Source organism: Apodemus sylvaticus, chromosome 2 (genome assembly GCF_947179515.1).
Source record: "Apodemus sylvaticus chromosome 2, mApoSyl1.1, whole genome shotgun sequence".
In the NCBI taxonomy this organism is placed as follows: Eukaryota; Metazoa; Chordata; class Mammalia; order Rodentia; family Muridae; genus Apodemus; species Apodemus sylvaticus.
This window is the reverse complement of record NC_067473.1, coordinates 156,074,730-156,101,468: the sequence shown is the minus strand read 5'-3', so window position 1 is coordinate 156,101,468 and position 26,739 is coordinate 156,074,730. Positions and strand designations below refer to the sequence as shown.

General features: G+C 36.9%; 1 pseudogene; it reads left to right on the top strand.

The window, feature by feature from the left end:
- Positions 1 to 7,532: 7,532 nt before the first annotated feature.
- LOC127678090 (vomeronasal type-2 receptor 26-like) overlaps positions 7,533 to 26,739 on the top strand; it is a 41,130-nt pseudogene continuing 21,923 nt past the window's right edge.

Sequence of the window (26,739 nt, the reverse complement as noted above, 5' to 3'; positions counted from 1 at the left end):
AAGAATATTTATTTCTGTAGACATCAGAGCTCTTTTCCCCAAGGAACGATTCATGAGACTAACCTTGAGACATTTTCTACTCCCTTTATATTGGGCAAAACCACAAGGTGGGAGATTCATTCATGTAAGTCTGCTTACAGAGGCAAGACCAGGCAGTTAATATTTTACAAAGCTGTTAAGGAATATTTCTGGCGTGTTTGTTACAGAACTTTTCATATTTATAGTATAGGGTGCAGTTTAGCAGCACATCTGTAAGCTTTTGAACAGAAAGAAGCTAATACAACCAAGATGAATAGACTGCAGGAAATCATGAAAATCAGGCCTGAAATCAACGAATTGGAAACAAAAAGAACTATATAAAGAATCAACAGAACCAGGAGTTGGTTCATTGAGAAAACCACCAAGACAATTAAAGCCTTAGCCAGACAATCCAGAGGCCATAGAGACAGTATTCAAATTAGCAAAATTAGAAATGAAAAGGGAGATGTAAGAACAGAAATTGAGGAAATTCAAGAAATCATCAGATCTACTACAAAAGCCTATACTCAACTCAACAACGATATCTGTATTAATTGGATAATTTTTTAGACAGATAGCAAATAGGAACGTTAAATCAGGATCAGATAGACCATCTAAATTATGTCATAACCCCTAAAGAAATAAAAACAGTCACTGAAAAACTCCCAAGCAAAACACAACCCAGGATCAGATGGTTTTAGTGCAGAAATCTATCAGACCTTCATAAAAGACCTATCACCAATACTCTTCAAAATATTCCACAAAATAAAAACAGAAGGAACACTACCCAACCCACTCTATCAAGACACAAATATGCTGATACAAAAACCACACAAATATCCAATAAGAAAAGAAATGTTCAGATCAATTTCTCTTATGAATATTTATGTAAAAATACTCAATATAATTCTAGCCAAGCAAATCCAAGAACACATCAAAATGATTATTCATCAGAGTCAAGTAAGCTTCATGCCAGGGATGCAGGGATGGTTATCTATATGGAAATCCATCATTGTAATCATATATATATATATATATATATATATATATATATATATATATATATATAAACTCAAAGGAGAAAACAACATGGTCATTTCATTAGATGCTGAAAAAGCATTTGACAAAATTCAGCATCCTTTCATGTTAAAAATCTTGGAAAGATCAGGAATTCAAGCTCCATACAAAGAAAGAGTAAAAGCAATATACAGCCAACCAGTACCCAACATCAAACTAAATAGAGAGCGATTTGAAGCAATCCCTCTCAAATCAGGGACTTGGCAAAGCTGCCCTCTCTCTCCATATCTATTCAATATAGTACTTGATGTTTTAGCTACAGTAAATAGGCAACAAAAGGAGGTCAAAGTGATAAAAATTGGAAAGTAAATATTCACTGTATGCAGATGGAAAGATAGTATACTTAAGCAACCCCAAAATGTCCAGCAGAGAACACCATCAACTGAAAAACTACTTCAGCAAAGTGGCCAGATATTAAATTAACTGAAACAAATCAGTTGCCTTCCTACACTCAAAGGATAAACAGGCTGGGGTAGAAATTAGGGAAGCAAGAGCCTTCACAATACTCAAAAACAATATAAAGTATTGTGGTGTGACTCTAACCAAACAAGTGAAAAATCTGTATGGCAAGAACTTCAAGTCTGTTAAGAAAGAAATCAGAGAAGATCTCAGAAGATAGGAAGATCACCCATGCTCAATGACTGGCAGGATTAATATAGTAAAACTGGCCATCTTGCCAAAAGCAATCTATTTAATGCAATGCCCATGAAAATTCCAACTCAATTCTTCATAAAAATAGAAAGAGCAATTCTCAAATATATCTGGAACAACAAAAAACCCAAGATAGTTAAAGCTATTGTCAACAATAAAAGAATTTCTGGTGGAATCAGGATACCTCACATCAAGTAGTACCTCACAGCAATAGTGAGAAAAACTGTGTTATCAATACAGTGACAGTCAGGTAGATCAATGGAATAGAATTGAAGTTCCAAGAATAAGCACACACATTTATGGTCATGTGATCTTTGACAAAGGAGCTAAATCCATCCAGTGGAAAAAAGATAGCCTTTTCAATAAATGGTTCTGGATCAACTGTTGATTAGCGTGCACAATACAAATTAATCCAATCTCATCTCCTTGTACAATGCTAAAGTCCAATTGGATGAAGGATCGCAACATTAAAATAGATACACTGAAACTTATAGAAAAGAAAGTGGGGAAGAGCCTTGAGGACATGACACAGGGTAACAGCTGAACAAATAGCTTATGCTCTAAGATCAAGAATTGACAAATGGGACCTCATGAAATTACAAAGATTCTGTAAAGCAAAGGACACTGTCAATAGGACAAAACAGCAACCTACAAATTGTGAAAAGATCTTTTCCAATCCTATATCCAACAGAGGGCTAATATTCAATATATACAAAGGACTCAAGAAGGTAGATTGCAGAGAACCAAAATAACACTATTAAAAAATTGGGTACAACTTCTGGGCATATACCCAGAGGATTCCCCAGCATGTAATAAGGATACACGCTCTACTATGTTCATAGCAGCCCTATTTATAATTGCCAGAAGCTGGAAAGAACCCAGGTATCCCTCAACAGAAGAGTGGATGCAAAAAATGTGGTATATATATATACAATGGAGTACTTACTCTTCAGCCATTAGAAACAATGAATTCGTGAAATTATTAGGCAAATGGATGGAGCTGGAGGACATCATACTAAGTGAGGTAACCCAGACTCAAAAGATGAATCATGTTATGCACTCACTAATAAGTGGATATTAACCTAGAAAACTGGAATACCAAAACCATAATCCACACATCAAATGAGGTACAAGAGGAATGGAGGAGTGGCCCCTTTTTCTGGAAAGACTCAGTGAAACAGTATAGGGCAATACCAGAACGGGGAAGTGGGAAGGGGTGGGTGGGAGAACAGGGGGAGGGAAGGGGGCTTATGGGACTTTTGGAGAGTGGGGGAAAAATAGAATATAATTGAAAAATGAAGTGGAGGTATTCTCTGAAAAAACTGCAGATTTTCATACAACATATGCATGATAAAATTGAGGATTACATAGTGTTTTCAATAAAATTGAAGATTTATTCAGAAAAACAAAAAATAATTGGGTACAGAGATAAACAATGAATTTTTAGCTGAGGAAGATTGAATGGCTGAGAAGCACCTAAAGAAATGTTCAACATCCTTAGTCATCAGGGAACTGCAAATCCAAACAACGCTGAGATTTCACCTCATACCTTTTAGAGTGGCTATGAGCAAATACACAGAAGACTACAGGGTCTTGCAAGGATGTGAAGAAAGAGAAACACTCCTCCACTTCTGGTGGGATTGCAAATTGGTACAACCATTCTGGAAATCAGTTTGGCATTTCCTCAAAAATTGGGGATAATGCTACCAGAGGACCCAGCAATACTACTCCTGGGCATATATCCAAAATACTCGCCAGCATGCAATAAGGACACATGCTCCCTGGGACTAAACTACCAACCAAAGCGTATACATGGAGGGACCTGTGGTTCCAGATGCATATGCAGAAGAGTATGGCTTTGTTGGACCACAAATGGAGGAGAGACCCTTGGTACTGAGAAGGCTAGATGACAGAGTATAGGGGAGTGCCAGGACAGGGAAGCAGGTGTGGGTGGATTGGTGTTCAGGAGAGGAGGATTGGGTAGGGGATTTCTTTTAGGGGGTGAACAGTGAAGTGGCACCACATTTGAAATATAAATAAAGAAATTTTCTAATAAAAATATATATTATAGAGCCATTGTTCAAAAAAAAAAAAAAACAGGAGGGAACTGGCCTAAAACTAGATGTGGAAATCAATAGAACATAATAGAAGATCCCTATATGATCAGAGAGAACTACAGCTATATAATATTTGCCAGATATATAATCAGTACTTACTGGAGAAAATGCAGTTGTCCATCAACTGGTCTTAAGAAAAGTGAATATCTTGATTGGGGAATGGGCAGAGGGAAGAGGGCTTATGGGAATTATTGGGAGGTGGAACCAGGAAAGGAAAATCGTTTGGAATGTAAACAAAGAATATAGAAAATAAAAAAAAAAAGAAAAGTGAATACCCATGTGTAAAAAATTTAAGCTATATACAAAGCTTTCAATCTGTAAAATTAGTTCCAAATGGATCACAGACCTCATCTTAACACTTGAAACTTACAAAGGGCTACAGGCAAAACTATGTAGAATTTCCAGATATAGGCTCTGTTCTAGGTTTGTGTTCACACATCTGGACCTAGGCAAACTCCTTAGAGTTGTTGTTTTCAATCATTTGTATTTAATGCTTCAAGTTTTCGGTAAGGGAAACTGAATTTTCACCACTAGATGTAAATCCCATGTATCCTTGAGGACAGACTGCTGTCTTGTGAAGCTGGGAGTTTCATCAGATAACACCTGAAACCTGTCCCAGGATTTTCCCTGCTTTGCTGTAACAGGTTACATGGTTTTCCTACTAATGCATTTAAAATGCCTTAGTTTGGTGTTTTTCTCATTGATGTACTAATTTTCATTTAATTACTTCCATGTAGGAAGTGATTGGTTATCTGAGGACAAGTTGAATACGTATATAAAAAGGGGGATAGATGCAAGAGAAAGACATACACAAATACATTTAGTTTCGTAAGACACAAGTTTATTCAGAAATAAAGAAATGATAATCTATGTTTTTCTAAGTTGAAAAAGAGGTAGATTGGGGGAACAGATCAAAAATGTGCAATTTAGGAAATAAAGTGCAACCTACTGCTAAGAAAGTAAGGGGGAACTTATAAGGTCTGTGTAATTTTCCTTCATGAGCACTTGAAACCTGGGAGTCTTGATGGAATAAGGGGGGCAGGCCTTAGGGTTATGGATTTCTTTAGGGAAGAAAGGCAAGTAGAAGGCAGGCATGACGACCCTGCTTTTGCTACTTTCTGATTTTCCAATGTGCTACATTTGTAATTTTTAATTTTCATCTTTGCTTATTCACTTTATATCCTGTTCATTGACCTCATCGTGGTCACGTCAACCCACAATCCTTCCTCTATTCCATCTCCCCTTCTTTTTGGAAAGAGTAGGCCCTCATGGTACTTCAAGTCCCTGAGTAGCTAGGCATATCCTCTTCCACTGAGGCCAAATGAGGCAGCCCACCTAGAAGATCATATTCAGGAGACAGGCAAGAGCTTTGGGATAGGTCCCACTCCATTTGTTTGGGACCTACACAAAGCCAAATCAGCACATCTGTTAAATATGTATGGGGAAGCCTAGGACTAGACACTGTATGTTCTTTGATTGTGATTCAGACTCTGAGAGCAACCAAAGGTCAAGGTCAGGTGATTCTGATTGTCTTCCTGTGGAGTTCCTATCCCTTTAGGTGGGTGGGCAATTTTTCATTCTATTCTTCCATGAGAGTCCCAGAGCTCCATCTATTGTTTGGTTGTGGGTGTCTGCCTCTATCTGAGTCAGGTGGTGGGCAGGTCCTCTCATAGATCACCCATGCTGGACCCTATCTGCAAACATAAGACTGTCATTAATATTGTCATTGATTTGTTCTTGTCCATGAGATGGACATCAAGTTGTGTCAGTTAATGGTTGGCCATTCCCTCAGTTTCTACTTTATATTCAGATTTCCAGGAAATCTGGGACTGAATGAAAAGACAAAACCTAAGCATATTACGAAAAGAAGATGGAAAGATTCTGAGATAAAATTCCCAGAAAATATTTACAATAAAATCGTGAAAGAAAATTCCCCACACCTAAAGAAACAGCTGTCTAAAAAGGTAAAAGAAGTTCACAGAACACCAAATATTTTGAGCGAGAAATTAAAATCTCTCTATCATTTAATTATCAATATAGTAAATATACAGAACCAAAGAATATTAAAAGCTGCAAATAAAAATCGTCATGTAACATAAATATCCAACCTATTAGAATTATATGTTTCATCGTTACAGAGTCTCTAAAAGATAGAATGGCCTGCACAAATGTCATTGAGACAAATGTCTAAGAGACCACAGATGGTAGTCTAGGCTCCTATACCACGCAAAAGTTTCAATCACCATAGATGGAGAAAAGAAAATGTTTCATGAGAAATCTAAAACTAAACATCCATCCAAAAATCCATCCAAACCCAGTATACAAGAACAAAAACTCTAATCCAAGGGCATTAAATACAGGCATGAAAATGCAGGAAATAAATAATTGCATGCTAGCAAAGCCAAAAAAATTATGAAAGTGCACACACACACACACACACAGAAACACACACACACACACACACACATATCACAAACACACCCCTATATACAAACCCACACCCTATCACCACATACATGAAAACAAGTATTAACAATCACTCACCAACTGCAGACACTATTGTGGACGCCATTAATTTCATGCTGACAGGATCCTGATATAGCTGTTTCCTGATAGTCTCTCCCAGAGCCTGGCATGTACAGAAATGGATACTCAGAGCCATCCATTGAACTGATCAGGGGGTCTTTAATGAAGGAGTTAGAGGAAGGACTGATGGAGCTCAAGCGGTTTGCAACTGCTTAGGACGAACAACAATAAAAACCAAGCAGACTCCCCAGACCTCTCACTATCCAGAAAAGAGTACACATGGAGGGACCAATTGTTCCAGTTGCATATGTAGCAGATGATAACATTGTCTGGCACTAATGGGAGAAAAGGCCCTTGGTCCACTGAAGGCTTGGTTCCCCAAGGTAGGAGAATGAGAGGTCAGTGAGGTGGGAATGGGTAGGTAAGCACACTTATAATAGAACTATGGAGTGAGGGAATGTGATAGGAAAGATCTGGAGAGGAATCTAGGAAAGGGCATAACATTTGAAATGTAAATACATAAAATATCCAATAAAAAGTACAAGTTGATATTTGACCCAATATAGAAATCAGAAAGAATGTTTATAATGTAACACTATTTGTTTTCCTTACAGAAATACTCTAAAATGATACTGATGTTAAATAATTAGGAGTCTAGTTGTTGCCTAACAAACACTGAGCCCTGTGATGCCTCCTTCAGATGACTCTTCATGACTTAATTTTGTTTCCACTGGTTAGTCTCTCTTTATCTTGAGAATTGGACAAGTCTCAGCTCAGTGAGTGAACACACCCCACAGGTGTTTTAGTGGACTTCACACTTTTTCTTAATTGTGTGTTTTCCTGCTGAGAATAAGGTATCCCAGGTGCCAAGTGAGAGATTCATGAGTCCTTGGAGACTCACAGTGACTCTGTGAAGGGGACATAATATAGGGCTAAGAAGGTATAAAGCAGATTGGACTCCAGGGAACTGAGGGAGTGTTTAGATACTGCTGGGCCTGAACCAGGACAAAACAGTACTTTATAACCTTGATCCACATGGTTCAACCAGACATCTTTTACTAGTTTGTTGATGTACTCTAACGGATGATTAGTCCAAGATTCTCAACTGAACAGATATCTGGGTTTTATCAATTATTCATCAATGTTATGGAATTACTCAATGCCTTCTCTCTCCTGATTTTTGTCATTGTATTCCAGGAAGAAATTTCTTGTTTCTCCTTAAGTATACCTGCTTCTCCTGGCTACTATCAAGATGGGCATTTTGTTATTGGAGGAATCTTTTCCCTCAGAGTGACTGCTAAAGACAGTAGAATTAAATTTGGCTTTAATGATACAATGAATATACCAGAAGCTGTAATTATATAAGTGTTTGGCTTCTCGCTTTAAAAATATATTCTTTCAAGATTTCATACATGTAAACAATATATGTTGATCTCACCCTACTCTACTGGTTCCCTTGCAATGTCTCCTGCCTTCAACTTAATGGTGGCTCTCTGTCTGTGTGTCTTTCTCTCAGTCTCTCTCAAATTTTAATGTACTGAGTTCATTTAGGCATGCCAGCACTGCATGAGTATAGGGCATTATCTAGAGTCTAGGCAAGCTACTAAAACAAACCTCCTCATGAAACTGGCTGTCCCTTCCATGGTAGCCACCAAATGCCAATAGCTACTCAGCCATGACTGTGTGCCTCTCCCCTACACATGCTGAATTCTCTTAAATATGTAAGAAATTTTAAAAAGCATTTTGCTGTCAAAAACAATTTTTCTTTTTAGTTATTTAATATATTGTATTGATAAGATTTTAGTTTTCCTGTTTAAATGTATAGTTGACACTATTTTTTTCAGTTGCTATTGGTGATCAAGCACTTTGTATTTTCCTGAGGTTTATCTTATTCTTTGAAGACTGCATGAAAAACTAAGATTTAATGTTTGCTATTTCCCACATGCTTTACTCTTCCATTTTATTTCTCAGACACAAATCATACAGAAAATATTGAAAAATGTATATTTGATAGTATATGGTGGAACAAAACTTTAATCCCAAAGCTGGAGAAGCAGAGGCAGGTGGATCATTGTGAGCCTGAGTTTAACCTAGATTACATAAGGAGTTTAAGTTAAATCTTGGTTGAATAAGCAAGACAATGCCTCACAAAATTCAAAAACAAAAATAATGGATTTAATAACAGGTTGTACTATGAATCTTTTTTTAGCACAATTTTCTCCATATTTTCAATATTGAATAGACTGCCTGTTTCTTCAAATATCATGTCAATTTTTCTATGAATTAGGTTGTTATGAATAAAAATGGACAATTTGAATGGTAGAATGGGAGGAGCTACATAGAGAAAAGAGAGGGAGGTAAAGAATGTAATTGCATTTTGATTATAATATTAAATTATATAAATTGATATAAATAATTATATTATATACATTAATATAAAAACACAAAATAATTAAGAGAAAGAATTAATATAATTAATTAATTAATATAAAAAGAACACAAAAAATGTTCTTTCCAATTTTTCCTTCCAGGAATCTCACCAAACATTATCAGCACATTTTGGCAATAGTTTTTGCTATAGAAGAAATCAATAAGAACCCAAATATTCTGTTCAATATGTCCCTGGGATTCTATCTCTTCAATGTTGACTTTTTTGAAACAAAGGCCATGGAAAGTTCTATGGCTTTGCTCTCAGGAGCAAGCCCTCCACTTCCTAACTACAGCTGCAGGCCTTGGAAGACTGATAAGCTGGTTGCAGTCATAGGAGGCATTTCAACAAGAATATCAACTCAGATCTCCCGAGTTCTAAGTCTCTACAACATACCACAGGTACACAAAGCATGCTGCTTCTTACATTAAAGATAGTAAGAGAGTAATAAATGCTAATTAATCCAGTTATTGATTGTTGATAAGGTATGGGACTGCTTAATAATTCACTATTTTATTATCATTTAACTCTGAAAAATAGTTTATTCTTAACATGAAATGATGTTTGTAAAATAATTTAATTTAAAGCCTTTAAAATTAAAAAAGTATAAGTCAAAATATTGACAACCTCTATTCTTACCACTCCAAGAAAATGTCTTTTGCTATTTACCATTTTTTTAATACTGTCTTTATTTTGTATGTAGTTTTAGAGCATCACAAAGCATGAGCTATAATAATTCTATGCACATATGTACTCAGTAACTACTATGAACATATTCATGATTCATGGCTATTATATATATGGCTACTATGAACATAATGGAGATTGTCCTTCCTAATAGCACTATAGCTGTTTCTTCATGAATTTTATATTTTCTTTTAAATATGTTATTTTGCACATATTCTTATTATAACATTTCTAATGTATGCAATTATTTATAAGAGATGTGTTTATGACTGTACTTGTATCCCTCCCAGAGTTTTTAACCCCATTCCCCCACCTTTGGCCTCTGCGATTGTACTTCTCGATTCCTACCACCCACAATATGTGCCTCTTCATCTCCCTTCCCTCCAGCATCCAGTCTCTACAGGACTAGGCACATCCTGCCCCCCTGAGGCCAGAGTAAGCCGTTTTCTGCTACATGTTGGATGTGGGTCCTCAGACCAACCATGTGTGCTCTCGGGTTGGCAGACTAGTCTCTGGGAGGTCCCAGGGATCTGTGTTACTTTACATTGTTGCTATAGAATTGTCAGTCCCTTCAGCTCTTTTAGTCCTATCCCTATGTCCTCAATAGGGTTACCCAACCTCAGTACAATGGGTGGCTGTAAGTATCTGAGTCTGCCTCAGTTAGCTACTGATAGAACCTCTCAGTGGACAGCCATGCTATATTCAAATCTGCAAGTACAAAAAACATCGCTAATAGTGTTATGGTTTGGTGGCCAAACATGGGATGGATCCCAAGTTATCCAATCCCTGAATGACCTTTCCTTCACTCTCTGCTGCATTTTTGTCCCTGCCTTTGTTTTAGGCAAGAGCAATTCTTAGTCAAAAATTTTGAAGCTTTTTCAGTGATGCCATCCATCTACTTGGGGCTCCCGTCTCTTTGGCTGATTCTAATTCAAAGTAATTCTGCACTTTTTGGCAAATATCTACTTATCACTGAGTATATACCTTTTGAGTCTGTCCTCTTGGGTCTGGGTTACCTTAATCAGGGTGCTGTTTTCCAGTTCTATCCATCTTCTTGTAAAATTCATGATATCCTCCTTTTTAATAGTTGAGATTCAAAATGTTCTCTTTCACCTATGGCTAGCTGGCTGCCTGTGGCTACTGAAATTTATGCACAGAACCTAACAAACTTCAATATACTCACAATGTCATGATACATTTTTATCATTTCTTTTAGTAATCCCCCACATGCTTCTTAAGTATGAACTGTGGGTCTGGCAGTGCTGTATTGTAGAACAGATTCTATTCATGCTTCTATTCTTTTATCAGGTTGACATTTTTGTTAGATGTTTTCTGTGTAAAATAAGTGCACCATCTCTAGTGTATTGTAATTAATACCAAGTATATGCAAATCATTCCAACTTTACCTGTGACAGATAATCCTTTCTTTCAATTTCTTGTCTTCTGCAGCCTAAGTGCTGTATGTCTGATCTCAACTAGTTCTCTGTGTTAAGTCCTCTGTATGTTGAGGCTTACATCTTTCTCTTTTGATTAATTTTTACAGTTTCAGAGCACATTCTTGGGTTGAAGATAATTTACAAATTTTGGTCTGTGGTGGGTTTTCTTTAAACTTATTTGTATAGTAATTTTCAGCAAGTTTAATTAGTTATCGGTTTTTTCTTTCATTTTTTTCTCCATATTTTAGAATTTCTCCATCAACTGCCTGTCGGTTAAGTTCTATTTAGATTCAGAATTGATTCTTTTATTGTGTGTATCTGCTTATGTGAGCCTTGTTTATGATTTATTGTGAATATTGGTTACTCTATACAACATATGTAACTCATACCATTTTCTTCCTCTTTTTAATTACTAATACTGAGGAATCATGGCCTCAAGGAGGTTCCATAGTTGTTTGTTTTGTCTCCCTGAGTCTCCTTCTCCCCCTTTCTGTCTCTATCTCAGTCTCTGTCCCTGTCTCTCCTTTTCAGTGTGTTTTTGTACGTGTGCATTAGTGTGTGCTTGTGATTGACCGTGTGTGTGTGTGTGTGTGTGTGTGTGTGTGTGTGTGTGTGTTTGTGTGTGCATGCTCATGTGAGTGTGCACGAGTGTATGTGTGTTTATCTGGTATGTGTGGAACATGTGATGTATGTCAGGACTGTGTAGGTAGGCATGTCAGGACACCTGACATTCTTCCTTCATCATTTTATCCACTGTTGTTTTAAATCAGAGTACTGAATCAGAAGCTTGATATTGAGATGGTTAATCAGAAAGCTCTAAGGATTAACCTGTCTCCATCCTGTTATGTTAGTATATAAGCACACACAGCCATCTCTGACTTTTTATGGGGATGTTGAAATTTCTACTGCAGGCCCTTCTGCTTGGAGAGCAAGCACTTCAAACCCAGGGAGCCACCTTTCAGCATCATGAGTATATATATATATATATATATATATATATATATCATACAATACATACAATATAATGGATTTTTCATAAGCTCTTCATGCATGTATAGCTTTATACATAGTTCTTTAGTCTCCTCAGCTCTGATTTGGCCTACTGGATTCTATAGTTATAATTTGATGTTGAGGTTAGCTCCTAGACACCAAAACAGTGAACTAAACCTTCCCTCCATAAAATAAATAACAAAATTTCCCCTTTGAACATCGGTGCAAAAATACTCAAGAAAATTCTTGCCAACTGAAACGAAGAACACATAAAAATGATGATCCACCATGATCAAGTAGGCTTTATTCCAGGGATTCAGGGATGGTTCAATATACAGAAATCCATCAATGCAATCCACTACATAAAAAAAAAAAACTCAAAGAAAAAATCCACATGGTCATTTCTTTGGATGCTGAAAAAGCATTCAATAAAAATTCAGCATCCTTTCATGCTTAAAGTCTTGGGAAGAACAGGAATGCAAGGCCCATACATAAACATAGTTAAAGCAATATACAGCAAACCTGTAGCAAGCATCAAACTAAATGGAGAGAAAGTTGAAGCAATCTCACTAAAATCAGGGACTAGATAGGGCTGCCCCCTTTCTTTTTATCTTTTCAATATTGTACTCGAGGTGCTAGCTCAGGCAATTAGACAACATAGGAGGTCAAAGGGATAGAAATTGGAAAGGAAGAAGTCAAGATAATATTATTTGTAGATGATATGATAGTCTACCTAAGTGATCAAAAAAACTCCACTAGAGAATTCCTACAGCTGATAAACAGCTTCAGCAAAGTGGCAGGTTATAAAACAACTCAAGCAAATCAGTAGCCTCTGTATACTCAAAGGATAAGCAGACTGATAAAGAAATTAGGGAAATGACACCCTTCACAATAGCCACAAATAGTATAAAGTACTTTGGGGTGACTCTTAACAAACATGTGAAAGATCTGTATGAGAATAACTTCAAGACTTTGAAAAAGGAAATCGAAGAAGACCTAAAAAATGGGAAAATCTCCCATGCTCATGGATTGGCAAGATTAATATAGTTAAAATGGCCATTTTGCCAAGAGCAATATACAGATTCAATGCAATACCCTTCAAAATCCCAACTCAGTTCTTCATAGAGTTAGAAAGAGCAATTCTCAAATTCTTCTGGAATAACAAAAAACCCAGAATAGCTAAAACTATTCTCAACAACAAAAGAAATTCTGGGGGAATCATTATCCTTGACCTCATGTAATACTACAAAGCAATAGTGTCAAAAACTGCATAGTATTGATACAGTGACAGGCTGGCAGATGAATGGAACAGAATTGAAGATCCAGAAATGAACCCACACACCTATGGCCACTTGAACCTCAACAAAGGCGCTGAAAACATCCAATGGAAAAAAGATAGCCTTTTCAACAAATGGTGCTGGTTCAACTGGAAGTCAGCATGCAGAAGAATGTGAATTGATCCATCCTTATCTCCTTGTACTAAGCTCAACTCCAAATGGATCAAGGACCTCCACATAAAGCCAGACACTCTGAAGCTAATAGAAAAGATACTGGGGAAGACCCTTGATAACATCGGTATGGGGGGAAAGTTACTGAACAGAACACCAATAGTGTATGCTCTAAGATTGAGAATTGACAAATGGGACCTCATAAAATTACAAAGTTTATGTAAGGCAAAGAACACCATCAAAAGGACAAATCGGCAACCAACAAATTGGGAAAAAATCTTCACCAACCCTACAGCAGATACAGGGCTAATATCCAATATATACAAAGAACTCAAGAAGTTAGACCCCAGAAAACCAAATAACCCTATAAAAATGGAGTACAGATTTAAACAAAGAATTTTCACCTGAAGAACTTCGGATGGTTGAGAAGTATCTTAAAAAATGCTCAACTTCATTAGTCATTAGGGAAATGCAAAACAAAACAACCCTGAGATTTCACCTTATACCAATCAGAATGGTTATGATTAAAAATTCAGGAGACAGCAGGTGTTGGCCAGGATGCAGAGAAAGAGGAACACTCTTCCACTGCTGGTGGTGTTGCAAATTGGTACAACCACTCTGGAAGTCAGTCTGGCTGTTCCTCAGAAAACTGGGCATGTCATTTCCAGAGTACCCTGCTATACCACTCCTAGGCAAATACCTAGAGGATTTCCCAGCATGTGATAAGGATACAGTATTACTTTTTCTTCTCCCCATCCACCCCTTTCTCCCAGTTAATTAACATATCTATTGAGAGTCTGTAATTAATTATCATGATGGAGCCCATAAGTGAAATGTTTACTAAACATCTAAACTCAGATGCCTGGGGAGAAATCAGTTCGTAGGACGAGGTCATGAACTGTGGTTTTAGGGCATGACCTAGTGGGCATCTGATTTTAGGAGATTATATCTTAGGAAATTTGTGTGGAAAGGAGACCAAGTTCCAGTCTGAGCCATAGATACCAGGATCTCTCTCTACAATGATACCAGTGGAGAGAGAGATAGAAGATTCAGTAAGTTTGAGTGATAGAATTGGCCAATCCTTGGAAATATATTCCCAGACCAAAGAAAGAATCCTGGAACTCATAAAAGAGCACTTATTTAGGAAAGGACTGTTTTTTTGTGTGTTTTTTGTTCTGTTTTGTTTTGTTTTGTATTTTTTTCCATCATTAGATTAAGGCAAGTGAGTAATTTCATATAGCAGATTAGGTAATTAATGCTCTAGCCTGCTCCCTATCCCAAAGGTGATAGTCCATAGGAATGACAGTATAGACAACTCAACTGACATTTTCTGGTAAGAAGGATAGCAACATGATTGGGTGACCAGACGTCCTTTTAGAAGAAATTTTATAACAATCACTGGGGTAGAAAGCCATCTTCCTAACCTAAGCAAGCTTATTTTAAGATAGTTGACTATGGATTAAAGAGACAAAAGACTTAGAAATTTCAATAATGGATTTTACAATGCTCCACGGATTCCGTTTGTTTGTTTGTTTGTTTGTTTGTTTTTGTTTTTTGAAATTTTTTTTTTTGGATTTGTGACATCAAGTAAACAGGCCTTTAGTGTTAATGTTTCTCCACTTCTATTATCAGGAAGATGAAAGTTTTGAAGTGACAGATTTGTAAATGGTTGTGTTTGACTGGTATTAGTTGAGTGGAGATCAGGAGATGGACAATCGGTGGCCTTTTTTCATATGTTCTATAAAAGGACAAAGGAAAAAGTATATTTTGTACATGCAGTGCAGAGAAAATGGCATAGGTAACAAATTGTTATTACTTAGTAAAGTTATTTAACTGTTCAATTTCTCCTAGGGTGCATAAGTAGAAAAGGTAAACAAAATCATTTGAGAATAAATCTAATTGTCCTGACTCCTGAGGTAATTTTCTTTTTGTTCAGATCAGCTATGCTCCTTTTGATGATAGTCTTGGGACCAGAGTGCGGCTCCAGTCTCCTTACCAGTTTCCTGTTCACACTGCAGCTCTGTACCAGGGAATTATTCAACTGCTGCTATACTTCACTTGGGTCTGGGTTGCTTTGGTGGTTCCGGATGATATGAGGGGGGAACACTTCATTAAGGAAATCACAGAGGAGATGATCAACCATGGAATTTGTGTTGCATTTGCAAAAAAGGCTCCAGTATTTCCTTCTGCTGGTGAAATAGGCTGGTACCAATTAATAGTAAGTCTCACATTGACATGTGTTGTTGTTGCATTTGGTGACACTCATGATTTTCTGACACTTGTGTCTCTCATCATTTATGGTGCTTTTTTTGGTAATATCTGGATCACAACTTATGATTGGTATACTACCATATTATCCTTTAAACAAAACCTAATTTATTCATACTTTGGTGGAGCTTTATCATTTTCTGTTCACAAGGATGAAATTCTGGGATTCAAGGATTTTCAAAGAAGTGTTCATCCTAGAAAATATCCTCATGATATCTTTATCCAGCATGTGTGGTCAAGTTTATTTGAATGTCCACATTTCTATGAGCATGGAGTCAGGAAACTAAGTCAATGTGAGCAAAATAGCAGCCTGAGCACACGATCTCTTAATGTTTGGGATATGGATACCTCACCCTTGAGCTACAAAATCCATGCAGCTGTGCATGCCATTGCCCAGGCACTTCATGAGGAGCTGTCACTCAGTGTGAATGGAGACTCATTCAATAAAGGTGGACTCCAGGCTCCTCTCCCATGGAAGGTAAAATAGCTATGTTTATGCTTTCCTCGAGTATTAGGCCCTGGCTTTTAATTTCTGCATTTTAATTCATGATCTGACATAGTTAGTGTTAGAAAAAAACATTTCTTATGCTAGCATGCTTCTTTATGCTACTATCTCCTTCTCAGAGTTTTCATGTTTATTCAGTAGCATAAGGTAGCATAAAGAATTAGTTTGACAAAACATGTCATAGGGTTTAAAGTTGAGCTAATATTTCTATCAGAAAACAATATGTGCATGCTGTTGAGAAAATGATATTCATAGTTTAAGCAAATACAAACAATATCCTTTATTACTGCTTTTAATATTCTGTGAATTAATGATAATACACAACAGAGGAGATTTGTACAAATATAATTGTGGCATATTTTAAGGATTTTAGGAACATTTGATGCCTAAAGTTTGTTTTGTTTTGATAAACAGACCCTAGAAAAAGACATAGCTTTTATGAGACTAGACAATATCATACATGACTGTTCTCCAGCCTAAAGGAGGCTGAGCCAGAAGGATCATGAGTTTGAAGCCAGTCTGGGCTGTACAGGCACCCCTTGGTGGTAAGATGAAGTCTATCTGATGGAAACTCGAATAGGCACTGCTCTTTGACTATAGCTGAATATTGAGAGAATTCTGTTCTTTGACTTGTTGCTGTTGTGGTCTATTGTACTTTGTTCTACCTTAGGTCTCTGAGCCACACAGCCTCAGATTCCTGAGAATCTAGGCTGTGTCCTTCATGGGTTGCCTCTCATGTCCTGAGCCTCAAGTTAAACCAGTCGTTGGTTGGCCATTCCCACACATTCTGAGCCACAATTGCCACAGTACATCTTCTCAGGACAGATTGTGAGTTTAAGGTTTGTTGAACGGTTTGCTGTCCCACATGCACCAGTGGAAACATTGCTTGGTTACAGAAGATGGCCAGTTCAGGTTCCATATCCTCCATTACTAAGTTCTCACTAAGGTGACCCTCATAGGTTTCAGGAAGCTCCATTTCACTAGGTTTGACATTGACTGTAAATGCCCCAGTATTTCATCTCTCTCTGTATCTCTCTGTCCATACCTTTTCCCTGTGTACCGCCCTTCCCAAATTTTTCCTTCTTGCTCCCATCTCCATATACCCTCTCATCTGCCCAACAAATCTTTTGTATTCCCAGGTATATTCATTTGACCGGTCTAGCCCCATCCCCAAGAACCCACCTTGTTTCTTACCCTCTTCAAGTTAGTATTCCATTACGTAAATATACCACATTCTCTTTATCCATTCTTCCATTGAGAAACATCTACTTTGCTTCTAGTTTCCTGATATTTTAAACAAGACACTAAGAACTAATTGAGCAAGTGTCCTTGTGGTAAGATGTAGTGTCATTTTTGTATATGCTCAAGAGCAGTATAGATGGGACATGAGGTAGATAGATTCCCAATTTTCTGAGGATCCGTCAAAATTATCTCTATAGATGCTGTACAAATTTGGACTCCCGGCATCAATGTAATTGTGTTCCACTTTCTCCAAATTTTTGCCATCATGAGCTTTAATTTTTGTCATTGATTTTAGACATATTAACATGTGTACAAGAGAAGCTCAAAGTAGTTTTGATCTGCATTTCCCTAATGAATAAGGATGCTTAATATTATTTTATATGTTTCTTACCCCATTGAGATTTCTCTATTGAGAATTCTCTGTTTAACTCCATACCTAATCTTAAAAATTAGGTTGGTGCTTTGTTGAGGCCTTGGGTTTTCAATTCTTTATATATTTTGTGTATTATATCTCTGTCAGATTTAGAGTTGTTAAAAAAAAATGCTTTTCCATTCTGTTGACTGCCATTTTGTCCTATTGATGTTGTCCTTTGCCTCTCAGAAGCTTTTTGCTGTCATGAGGTCTTATCTGTGTTTGATTTAGAAAGTTTCTCCTGTGCTAGGATGTGTGTAATTAAATAATTAAGTAATTTTTCACAGCACATTCCACACTACTTTCCCTAAAGCTCTAGGTTCTCAAATGAAAGACACACACAAAGCCTTTATAATTTAATATGCTTAAAACATCTCAATCTTTGGGCCACTTCCTAACTTCCATTTGGCTAATATACCTCCTTCTGATAATCCAGAGTTATTATGTTCACTACTTTTTCTTCCATCAAGGATTGGTTTCCAGCAGCTAAATGCATGTAAATTTTCTCATTTAAAGAGTTTTTTTTCGGGAACACAATTACCATTCATATTATAAGAATATATAAATATTTTCAATGCTAATCCTTATTTATCTTCCATAAAATTCAGTGTTCCACCAAGTGTGTTTTAATGTTGTGATCATCATCTAGCCTTAATTTTTGAAAAGGGCTAATATGGATCTAGTACTATCCTTCAACATTTAGATAGCCAGTTAGATCAGCACCATTTTTGAATATGCTATCCTTTTTCATTTGTGTGTTTATGGATTCTTTATAAAAAATAAGGTGTCCATTCATGTATGGATTTATGTCTGGGTTTAAAATTTGATTCCATTGCTCACCATGTCTGTTTCTTAGAGAATACTTTGTGGTATTCATTACTATAGCGCTGTGGTACACTTTAAAATTAGGGATGGTGTTACTTCTGGAATTTCTTTTACCATTTATTATATTATTCTACTGATCCATGAGCATGTGATATATTTCTGTCTTCTGATATATTCCTCGATTTCTTTCAAAGACTTGAACTTTTTTCATATTAGTATTTTGCTTCCTTGATTTGGCTACTCCAAAGTACTTTATATTTTGTGGTTATGGTGAAGAGTGTTGTTTCCCTGATTTTTTTCTCAGTCTGTCATTTGTATGTAGGAAGGCTACTAATTATTTCTTTGAGTTACTCTTTTATCCAGGCACACTGCTGAAAGTGATCTCAGCCATACAAGTTTCCTGGTAGAATTGTGGGGGTTGCTTATGTATACTATCACATTATCTGTAATAATGATTTCTTGAAATATTTACTATTTTTTTGGTCCTGAATTGTTTTTTCTTTTCTTTTCTTTTCCTTTCTTTTCTTTTCTTTTCTTTTCCTTTCTTTTCTTTCTCTCTCTCCCTCTTTCTTTCTATCGTTAATTCTTTCTTTCTTTCATTCTTTCTTTTTATATTCTTTGTTTACTTTCCAAATGATTCTCCCTTTTCTTGTTTCCCCCTCCCACTAAGTTTCAAAGCCATCTTCTCTCTACCAGTTGAACAATCAATCCCCTTTCCCTTCTCTGTCTTGGCAATCCTCTACAATGCTGCATCAAGTCTTTCTAGGAACAGGCCATCTCCTTCCTTCTTCTTGGGAATGTTTTGATATGCGAGTATTGTATTGGGTGTTCAGAGCTTCTGGACTAATATCCACTTATCAGTGACTGCATTCCATGTGTGTTCTTTTGTGAATGAGTTACCTCACTTAGTATGGTATTTTCCAGTTCAACCATTTGCCTAAGAATTTCATGAATTCATTGTTTTTGATTGCTGAGTAGTATTCCCTTGTATAAATATACCATATTTTCTGTATCCATTGCTCCATTGAGGGACATCTGGGTTCTTTGCTGCTTCTGGCTATTATAATTAAGGCTGCTATGAACATATTGGAGCATGTGTCCTTATTGCATGCTGGGGAATCCTATGAGTGTATGACTAGGAGTGGTATTGCAGGGTCCTCAGGAATTGTCATGCCCAGTTTTCTGAGGAGCCGGCTGACTGATTTCGAGAATGGTTGTACCATCTTGCAATCCCACCAGTAGTGGATGAGTGTTCCTCTTTCTCCACATCCTCTCTAGCACCTGTTTCTCCTGAGTTTTTGATCTTAGCCCTTCTGACAGGTGTGACATGAAATCTAAGGGTTGTTTTGATTTGCATTTTCCTGATGATTAAAGATATTGAACATTTCTTTAGGTGCTTAGCCACTCGATATTTCTTTGGTGAAAATTCTTTGTTTAGCTCTGTACCCCATTTTTAAAGGGGGATATTTGGCTCTCTAGAGTCTACCTTCTTCAGTTCTTTGTATATCTTGGATATCAGCCCTCTGTCAGATGTAGTGTTGGTAAAGATCTTATGCCAATTTGTTTTTGCTGTTTTATCCTTTTGACAGTATCCTTTACCTTACAGAAACTGTGTAGTTTTATGAAGTCCCATTTGTCAATTCATGATCTTAGGGCACAAGCTATTGGTGTTCTGTTGAGGAAAATTTCCCCTGTGACCATGTCCTCAAGGGTCTTCCACTGTTTCTTTTCTATTAGTTTCAGTGTGTCTGGATTTATGTGTAGGTCCTTGATCGACTTGGAGTTGAGCTTAGTACAAGGAGATAAGGATGGATCAATTCGCATTCTTTGGCATGCCGACCTCCAATTGAAACAGCCAATTGTAAAAAGGCTATCTTTTTTCCACTGGACATTTTCAGCTCCTTTGTTGAAGATCAAGTGACCATAGGTGTGTGGGTTCATTTCTGGGTCTCCAATCCTTTCAATTGAGACAGGTGCCTTTCATTGTACCAATACCATGCAGTTTTTTAACACTACTGTTCTGTAGTATTGTTTGAAGTCCAGGATACTGATTTCCCCCAGAAGTTCTTTTACTGTTGAGAACAGTTTTAGCCATCCTGGGTTTTTATTATTCCAGATGAGTTTGAGAATTACTCTTTCTAACTCTATGAAGAACTGAGTTAGGATTTTGATGGGGATTGCATTGAGTCTGTATTTTGCTTTTGGCAAGATGGCCATTTTAACTATATTAATCCTGCCAATCCATGACCATGGGAGATTTTTTCCATTTTCTGAGGTCTTCTTTAATTTCCTTCTTCAGAGACAGGAAGTTCTTGTCATACAGATCTTTCACTTGTTTGGTTAGACTCACACCAAGATACTTTAAATAGTTTGTGGCTATTTTGAAGGGTATCATTTCGAGTTTTTATGTTCTTGTTTGCATCCTTTGATCTCCTTAGGCTAATTTACTGTGTAAGGTCCAATTTATTAATAACATCTCTTAGCTCCAGTATTTATTGAGCTTTTGTCTCACTGACTCATGCATTAATGATAGTGGTATATTATAGTCTCCCACTATCAATATGTGAGATCAATGTGTGATGTGAGATTTTTTTACTATTTTAATTTTAATTTTCTGTATTCTCTGTTTACTTTCCAAATGATTTTCCCTTTTCCATTTTCCCCAACCCCATAAGTTCCTTAAGCCCTATTCCCTCTGCCCATTCTCCTATAAACCCCCTCCTACTTCTCTGTACTGGTACTCCCCTACAATGCTGGAATGAGCATTTTCAGGATCTAAGACATCTCCTTCCTTTTTCTTGGGAGTCATTTGATGTGTGAATTGTGTCTTGGGTATTCTGAGTTTCTGAACTAATATCCACTTATCAGTGACTGTGTTCTATGTGTGTTCTTTTGTGGTTGGCTTACCTCACATAGGATGATATTTTCCAGATCCAACCATTTGCCTAAAAATTTCATGAATTCATTGTGATTTGAGATTTCCTGGTGTTTTTTTTTTTTTAACAGATATGGGTTAAGATGTTTGTGGTATAGTTGTTGAGAATTGGGATGTCATATTGGTGGATTTGTCATTTCATGAGTATGAATGTTCTATCCCATCACTTTTGAGTAATTTTAATTTCAAGTCTATTTTGTCGGGTGTTATAATATCTATTCTACCTTGACTTTTAGGTCTATTTGCTTAGAAAACTTTTCCCCAACCCTTTACTCACAGGTAACAACTATCTTGATTTTGAGATGTGTTTCATATGTGCTTTGAAAGATTGGATCTTGTTTTCAGATCCATTCTGTTAGCGTGTGTCTTTCTATTGAGGAATTGAGTCCGTTGATATTGAGAAATATCAATGAAGCTTTTTGTGTTTATCTGGCCAGAAGTGGTGGAATGTGTGAATATGAGTGTATGTGTGTTTGCTTTTCTGCATTCTTCCCTCTTTTGGTTTTTCTGCTGTGAGGTTATGTATTTCTTATGTTTTCATTGGTGTATTTTACATCCTAGGGTTGGAGTTTTCATTTTAGCACAATCTGTAGAAATCAATTTGTGGACAGATATTGTTTAAATTTGTAATTATCACAGAATATCTTGTTTTCTCCATCAATGGTGATTGAAAGTTTTGCTGTGGTATCTTAGAGACTACTATGTAATTGTCTAGACCTTTCTGGCCTTTAGTGTCTCCACTGAGATAATTGTGTAATTTGAATACGTCTACCTGTATATGTTACTCGGCCTTTTCTCCTTGAAGCATTTATTTTTCTTTCTATGTTCTATAGGTTCAGTGTTCTGATTGTTGTATAGCAAAGTGAGTTTATTTTCTGATCCAATCTATTTTGTGCTCTAAATACATCTTGTACCTTTATAGGCATTTTTAAAGGACTTAGGTAATTTTTCCATTTTAGAGTGTGTTAAATATGGTCCTTTGAACTAGGATATTCTGCTTGTTCTATACCCATTATATTGATTTGTATTTCTTTTATATTTGTTCTTTCTCAGTGTCCCATATTTCCTGCATGTTTTGTGTCAGGGACACTGACTCTCCCTGTGGATTTCATGTCAACTAGCACACAGTCAAGTCGGGACAGATTTTTATTTGTCTGGTTGAGGGTAGTGTTTTATGCTAATTTGTTTCTGTTTTAAATTCATGAATTTAGTGAACTCACCTTAAATTCACTATTAATCTTTTTAATAATGTGTATCATGTCAGAATTTTCTTTTTCTTTTTTTTAAATTGGATATATTTATTTATATTTCAAGTGATTTTCCCTTTCCTGGATCCCCCTTCTACAAAAGACCAATAGGCCCTCTTCCCTCCCCCTGTTCCTCAATCCACCCCTTCCCTGTCCTGATATTCCCCTATACTACTGCACTGAGCCTTTCCAGGACAGGGGGCCAGTCCTTTCTTTTTCTTGCTCATCGTTTGATATGTGAATTGTGTCTTGGGTACTCCAAGCTTCTAGGTTAATATCTGTTTATCAGTGAGAGCATACCATGAGTGTTCTTTTGAGACTGGGTTACCTCAGTAACCCAGTAATACACACACACACACACACACACACACACACACACACACACACACACTCACACACACACACACACACACACACACACACATTTTCTGTATTTATTCCTCTGTTGAGGGACATCTTGGTTCTTTCCAGCTTCTGGCTATTATAAATAAGACTGCTATGAACATAGTGGAGCATGTATTCTTATTATACGCTAAGGAATCCTCTGGGTATATACCCAGAAGTGGTATACCATGGTCCTTCTGAAGTATCATTCCCAGTTTTCTGAGGAGCCGCCAGACTGATTTCCAGTGTGGTAGTACCAGCTTGCAACCCCACTAGCAGTGGAGGACTGTCTCTCTTTCTCCACATCCTCACCAGCAACTGTTTTCTCCTGAGTTTTTGATCTTAGTTATTCTAACTGGTGTGAGGTGAAATCTCAGGTTTGTTTTGATTTGCTTCTGCCAGAGTGAAACGTGCCAAAAAGACAGAGAAGCAGAATAGACAACAGGGAGAATTTTTTCACATTAATTCTAGCCTCACTGCTGTGTCCTGCAGCAAAGGTTTGTGGTGTCTTTAGCAGTAGGATCTTACCATCTGGTTCTTATATGAAACCAAAGGAAATGATCATAACCTGCATTGCCTTGGTATCTTTTGGGTGCTTCTTAACTGCCACAAGGATATTTTATATATAATAAACTATAATACCTCTCTAAGTTCTTTTTAAATTGCCCTTTTCTTTGTAACTAGTTTAAGTTGTAGCTATATATGACTTTTTCATAATCTTCAAGTTTTGTTAACTTACCCTACACTATTCGCTATGACTCCCATCCACCGTTGCAACACTCCATCACATGTTCCTATACATTTCTGTACCACAGATGTTCTTCTTTTGCTTCATTCCTTATTTACAAATTTCATATTTTAAAATCTGAAAATGGTATTTTATTTGAACTTTCTTGAGTTATGTAGAGTGGTGAAAAAATGTGGTTTTTCTGAAAACCCTTATGCAAACGTTTAAGGCACCTCATTCAAACTGTTTTTATTTTTCATAGTTTTTCATGTCTGAATAGTGGTGATAGAGCTAGTGAAAAGCATATAACAATAGTAATGTGTTCGTATAGCCCTATATATACTAGCGTTATGATAAATGAGTGATAAATGAAACAAAAACCAAAGCAACTGGAACATACAGTGAGTAAAAGAGAGGGCAGTTATAGTACCCAGGTTTATTTGCAACCTAGTGAGTTATACTGGAATTTCTTACAGTTATTTTCTCTTTTAGCTCCATCCATTTTTACAAAAAGGCCACCTTTGGAGAAGCGTCAATGAGGAGGACAATGTGAACCAGGAAGTTTCAGCAACCAAGCTTGACATCTTTAATTACCAGTCTCTGCAGAGTGGTACAAAAGCTCAAGTGAAAGTTGGTGAGTTTGTGTTTGAATCTCACAGTGTTCAGCATTTTTACATAAATGAGAAACTTATAAATTATGATGTACAGGTGAGTATCATTAAAGCCAGCACTTGTGGGGAAAAAAAAAGAGTGGAGTGTGCAGTAGATGGTCATAGCAGGTCTTTCATAGGAGAGCTCTGCCATTCAGATCCTGAGTGGATAGGAAAACCAGCAGGACCAAACACACTGAAGGCCCCCAGGACAGGAGCTGCAGGGCTAGTGCTCATGGCTTTTCACACTGCTCTGAGTACCTGTTATGGGTGAAGCTGCTTAGCTGTGAGGTGGCTAGGCAGACTGAGAGGAGGCTGGCTTTGATCCTTTCCCATGGCAGCTGGGAATGCTGAGGCTTGCTCTGTGCTTTTACAAGGCAGGTTTAATAAAAGAGAAAGTTCATAGTTTTTTGTTTTACTATTAAAAAATAATAAAAGGAGAAAAGAAGAAAGAGAAGATAGAGAGATGATTGATCTCCATGACCATATGAAAGAGAAAATAAGAGTGAAAGAGACGAGAGAGAGACAGAGAGACAGAGACAAAGACAGAGTTAGAAGGGAGCACTATAAAAGACAACTAGGAGAGGCAGGAAGTATGCACTTATAATAAACTGAGTTAACCTGGAATTTGCTAGGTAACCGAGGGGCAGGGAAATCCTGGCTGTAGCCAGGTAACTGCAGAGGTGGAGTCCAGCACACGGGAATGGGGCATGCCACATGTGATGGATGGCCACAGGATTATGGAGTTGAGTCCCCAGAGTGGCCTTGCTGAACCAAGCCACACACACCACGGTCCCACAAGCACTATGTACAGTGCTCATTGTGGAAGTCCTCAGAGAACAGGGTTAAGGGAATGTTGAGTGCCATCAGTCTGAGAGTTCCCTTATTTTGTCCTTTCTAATGCTGAATACCAGAACTTCCTGCCCAAGAATCACTGTAAGAATTACTGATTCATTTTGGATTAATTCTTCTGATGGTTTCATTCTTGCAATGATCAGATACATCCATGGCTTACCTAGAAAATAAAAAGAAAAAAGAAAAAAGAAACATCTTGGACAGCTATTTGGATGGATCATAGTGGTCAAGACTTTAGTGGAAGTAACTGCCTTCACTAAACAAATAAAATAAACACATATGGATGAAAGAAGTCTCCCCAAATAAGGATTTACAAATGTAACTTTGATTTTTATGAAGTTAATTATCATCTCTGAGGCTTACTGCTATCCTAATCCTACTTCAGGATGCTTCTAGACTCCTATAGTCTATTCTAGTTCTAGAATATTTACAGTTTTTGAGACTTAATGCTGAAGAAGCTCCTCATCTCTACCTCTTTCTGAGTTCTGGCTGGCTGGTTCAATTCAGGTATTCTGGCTCAATGTCTTCTTCAAGCTGATTGTTTCAAGCTGACTTCTCTCAGTTTCTGATTGAATTTGCTTTGCTTTGCTTCATACTAAGTTTGTCAATATATTCTAATCTTTTGGCTCCTTCTCAAGTTCTCCTGGATCTCTCATTATCTGTGTCTAGCTTGTACTCTCTACAACCCCTCTCTGTACAACTGTGCAGGTAAAACTCATTGACCCCCAACCCTCATGCACTATTCCTTTATGTTTCTAACAGAAGTCATCTAGGAAATGCTATGACAAGTGAGTAAAATTTCTGGAGATAGTCCACATTTTTGAGGAGTTGTAATGGACTCACTCTGAGAGGCAAAGACCCCAGAGACTTTGACTGAGATATTGCTCCTCTTTCCACTCTGTATTGTGTAACTTAAATTACTATGTATTTATTCATTCTGTTGGGTACATTTACTTCAGAATCAATATGAAGATATACTTTCATGTAATAAGGCTGTTTTGATGAATTGATGATTTTCTAATTGCTGATCATGATTTTAAATAGCTCCTATATTGATACAAGTATTATCAAGGGCCCTATAAAATAAAAGTTGCAAATAGAGCTCTTTATAACTTCATGTTTCTTGGATTAATTGTGCTAGGGAAAAAACAGATTGGAAAATGTAATGAGCAATGAGAAAATATTTATTCAATGATAAGTCTAAGAAGTACCCTACAAGTGTTTACTGTGGAAAAGCAAGGCCATATGAAACTGTTGCTTTAAACTTATAATGAACTGATACAATCAAACACTGCTTTGAATTTATAATAT